The following is a 5264-nucleotide window of genomic DNA, read 5'->3' as shown; positions in this document are numbered from 1 at the left end:
TTTTCATCATTTTTGATTATTAGCTTTAGCATGATAGGTCAAAAAGTCCATCTGACTACGATTTTCATGTAGGTTATATATCTAAGTTCACCTTAACTCTCGAGGAACATTAACGATCATATTAGGCCCAAATCGAATTTGACTAATTTGTGAAGAATTTGTTATAATTCATTTATTAAGATAATGTATATTTATAAATATTCGAGAGAGAGATTTTTCTCAATTATGTATATATATCATTGTAATTGATCCTCAAATCGTAGATTGATTAAGAATTATAATATATAAAAATATCATTTTAGATTTGTTTATATCATACCGGTAAGATTATGCTTCCATCAAGAATGAAATCATTATCTCCGAGTCGATCAATAATGAAGCTTCACGAGAAAATGATAGAGGAGGAAGAAAACTAAGAAAGTTATGACAAGAAAAGAATAAGGCAGGAAGATACGTTATTGCTCGAAGCAAGAAATCTAAAAAATTTATCATGAAAACTTAACGATTCATTCGTTGAGGTAATATATATTTATATTGATCTGATAGAGAGATTTTACTCAATTATACGTATATATATGATAGTGACTAATCCTCAAATTATAGATTAATTGAGGATTGTAACATATAAAAAATATAGAATTATTATTTTAGATTTATCTCTATTATACATTTAAGATTGAGCTTTCATCAAGAATGAAATTATCATCTCCATGATGAAGTTTCGATAAGAAAATAATAAAAAAAAGAAAAAACTCTGACGATAAAAGGATAAGATCGAAAGAAAACCTTGATAATTTATTTATTAAAATAATATATATTTATATATATATATATTAGTGATCGGAATAAGGATTCAACACATAAGGAATATAAAATCATCATTCCTGATTTACCTATTCGAGTTTGACTTATTAGATTTATTCCAATCAATGTCACTCTATCTTGATCTTGAACAGTTGCGAGTCCACGAAGATGTACGAGGCGTCCGAGCTTCTTCCAAGCGTTCGATGGAATTCCTTCCTTCACCTGTTTATAATGTGCGTATTTGGTTCTCATCAGCACACCCACTATCCCTCGTCTTTTGGACTCGGCAAAAGGTGGTCGGCTTGAAACATGAGCGAGAGTGACAAGAGAGCGTCAAGGAGAGTCCGAGGAAGGAACGATCGCTGTCGTGCTGCTCACCTCCAACTCAAAATGCCGGCAGGCAGTTGCCTGCAACTTCGACACGCAGATGGAGTTCTCCTGTATGACGCATGCGCATGGGCAGAAACACATGTTCGTCCGTCGATCTCCTTCTTTCTACAGACGAAGTTGGAGAGGGAGCCTGCAGAATGGGAAGAAGCAATGACTCATTAGCGAGCTGGACCACCAAGAAAGAAGGGAGCAGTCACCGCATAGTGGGGCGGTCACAAACGACAGCAACAGCAAGACAGTGAACGGAGAATCTTCACTCCGTCCATCTTTACGACTTGAACCTCCTCCTGCACCAACTCGGAGTCCCGTGAGGGATTCGTGGATGTTGTGCTCAATCAGGAAGCTTCTTCAGGCATGCACGGAGCAGCGCCTGCCTTCCCCATGGTTTTCCCCGATGCGTGCCACCTAACGAGGAAACGGGAGCCAAAGGCGAGGAGCTTTTCTTCCTGCCGATGCATGCATGTGTTTGGACATGTCTCGATCAAGTCGATGGAAATCAAAAAGGGTGTAGACATCCACAGCTGCAAGTCGAAAAAGGTACAGTAATTCTCATTCTAATGATATCCACCGGTGCATGTGTTCGAGATAGAAATCTAAAAGGCTCGATATCTGCAAGCGCAGGTTGCATGCCCCGCAGTGGAGATGGTAATTGCCTTCTCTTTCATCGTTGTGGACAGTCACCTTCTTCTGTATTCTCATCTCACGAAGAACGTGCTCAGCTACTATGTCTCTTTCTCGTTGTGCTGAGCCAACTAATTAGACTGTTATAATAGAGAAATAGAAAGAGAGCAAGGAAAATATAATAATTAAAAAATAATTAGAAAAAATGACTATCAAACTCTTTCGATCGCTTAGTCTTTCGTAAGATGAAGGTCTCGTAACTCCACAAGTCTCGTAGGTAGACGATAAAATTATATTGTTAAGAAAAAACAACTATGGTCTCACAACATTCACACATAAGCGAGAAGAACTCGATTCATTGATCCATACATAGATAATAAAATTATATTAAAAAAAGTAATTATGAACTCACAACACTCACATGAAAAACTCAATAATTATGATCTCCATTACAATATTCTAACCCTCTTTTTAGACTAAAGCACAAAACTCAATAACTATGATCTTAACCTTCTATCATTGTAGCGATAGATATTTGCAATATCTTAAATCAAAATTTGTGGTGTTGAAACGCAACCATAGTATGATTTCTTCGATTACTTATTTTCGCATGTTCTTATTTCTCTACTCTTTAGCAATCTAAAAAACTAGATTAAAATTATTCTAGATGTTGGTTATCACGTCGTAACTTATAACTGCGTATAAAATAACCACTAAGATAGTCAAATATATTAAATAATTGACGGACTAAATTGGTCATCGTGGTGTTAGAACAACATGAGTTTGAATCGGGAGACTCTTTTTCTTTACGTTATCTTTGGTATTTATCATGTGATCAAGCCTTAGTGCAAGGCATGTTGTAACTTCGACGGGCATCTATCTCTTGCACAGTTGCGCCACCATGGATTTACGTGTCAAGATTTTGAAGAGGTGATGTCAAAGTGTCTACGTAGTGACGAGTCTCTTTCTACGTAGATTATTGAATTTGTTGTGGCTGATGGACTCCTTTTCTTTCGATTCACTTCTTTTTTGCTTGGTGGGAATGGGAGAACGACATGCCAGAGTTAGTGGAGTGAATAATTTGAAGCATCTGTCTCAGACGGTAGACATCCATCCTTGAAACCCACACCTTACCGATTGACAGGCAAAGAAGAACTACTTGTTCGAGGATAATGTTTGGACAATAGATTCATTTGAGATGAATGATGATGAATTGAGATGCTATGATGTGAAGTTTCTGTTGTATTTTGCTTTTTCTTTGATTTCATACAAATTTAAAGGACTTTGCATTTTGATGAAAAAGTAATGACGTGACCAACACCTCAATATTATGTGATTAATATTTCGATGTTAGGTGGTTGATAATATGATGTCAGACAATCAGCATCTCGGTACCACTCACTTTGTCGCACGTTTTTTAGATTCAACATAACGTAATTTTATCTAGGACGGAAAATATACGAAACTATTTCGACATCAATATATGTTTATGAGCATAATGGTTCTAAAGTTATAGACCCCTCAAATGCATACCAAAATACTAAAAAGAAAAAAAAAACCCTCATTTAATTAATTCTTTCAATTTTTTCGACATCTCAACTCTTAAGCTAATTTAAGTATTAGAGGGATTTTATCGGGTATACTTACGATATAGTTTTATAAGATTCAATTTTTTTATTCCCGATAAAAAATAAATGTAGAATATATCCTAATTAACTTTGAGCCGATAATCATATTTCACCTTCACCAAAGTACAGTCCACAAAGACATATATAATTTACCAATCCAATTCATCACAAACTCGTGTTGATAATGTTTCGACAATAGATTCATTTGAGATGAATGATGAAGAATCTGAACTCTCCAATATTTATCTGTAATACAAAAATTGATTGAAATGCTATGATATGAATTTTCTATTGTATTTTTTTTTTTTACTTTATAAAAATCTAAAAGACTTTGCATTTGATAGGGAAGTAACTATATGTCCGATACCTCAATATTATAAGATCAATACTTCGGTGTTAGGTGGCTGATAACATGATGCTAGACGATCAATATTTGAGTGTCATATCCCAAATACTTGCATCATGTGTTGTTGATACGTCGATGATCCTCAGATATTATAACCTATATTATGCTTGTCATGTTACGGTAAGTAACTTTTTAGCCGTGATCTCAGGGTCGACACGGCTGGTTCAAGGCTCCAAATGGCTAGGTTCAGACGTGGTTCCTCCTTGGGGTCTTGAGATGGCGGACGCAGTGGGCCTGGCTGGGAAGCTCCGCCATGCCGAGAGGGCTCTGCTACGGTCGCGTACCTGCACACAGGTCGGGTCGATAGCTCGGCCCGACCCCTCCGACGATCGAGTCAGTGATGTGGAGTGGAGTGTTGAGTGAGAGAGCCCCTTGCCCCCCCTTCGTTAGGAATCAGGGGGTATTTATAAGCGGGTTCGACATTACCTGATGTGCCATACTGCCAGAGCAGGGTCGTACCTCTGATGGCGTCTGTCGCTGTCGTGGTCGTTGCGTGGAGGACCGGGCTACCGCAGGGTATGGGGGGTGTCAGCCAACGCCTCCCCCTGTCTCGGCCGATCATGGGGGTTCCGCCGGGGGGGTCATTTGGGTACGTTCGATATGGGCGTGTGTCGTGTCGTTGTTAATGCTCGTTCTGGGGTAGTGCGCCGCACAAGACCTTCGTCGCGGGGGGTGTGTTACGTCGAATCCAGGGTGTTATGTCAAATCAATTAACTACCCCTATCATATGCCCCACCCGAAAGGAGCTATGCGTCGGTTTTGCATGTAGGGAGTCCGATGCATGGCTTCCTGCTTCAGGAGGACTGTTCAGACGGATCTACGAGGCGCGCCGCAGACGGGTTGGCAGCGCCAGGTCGAGGCGCGCAACTCCGTCGAGAGGCCGAGTAGGGTTGGATTCGGGGGCGATGGAGCCGACGAGGGCCGAGGAACACAACGTAGGCGGGGTGACCGCGAGGGTGTCGGGATGGCGTAGAGCCGAGGACCGAGAAACACAATGCAGGCGGGGTGACCGCGTAGGCGTGTCTCGGGATGGCGTAGGGCCGAGGGCCGAGAAACACAATGCAGGCGGGGTGACCGCGCAGGCGTGTCTCGGGATGGCGTAGAGCCGAGGGCCGAGAAACACAATGCAGGCGGGGTGACCGCGCAGGCGTGTCTCGGGATGGCGTAGAGCCGAGGGCCGAGCAACACAATGCAGGCGGGGTGACCGCGCAGGTGTGTCTCGGGATGGCGTGGAGCCGAGGACCTAGGAACACAATGCAGGCGGGGTGACCGCGCAGGTGTGTCTCGGGATGGCGTAGAGCCGAGGACCGAGAAACACAATGCAGGCGGGGTGACCGCGCAGGCGTGTCTCGGGATGGCGTAGAGCCGAGGGTCGAGCAACACAATGCAGGCGTGGTGACCGCGCAGGCGTGTCT

Source organism: Musa acuminata, chromosome BXJ2-8, assembly GCF_036884655.1.
Source record: "Musa acuminata AAA Group cultivar baxijiao chromosome BXJ2-8, Cavendish_Baxijiao_AAA, whole genome shotgun sequence".
Lineage (NCBI taxonomy): Eukaryota > Viridiplantae > Streptophyta > Magnoliopsida > Zingiberales > Musaceae > Musa > Musa acuminata.
This window is presented reverse-complemented; position numbering follows the sequence as displayed.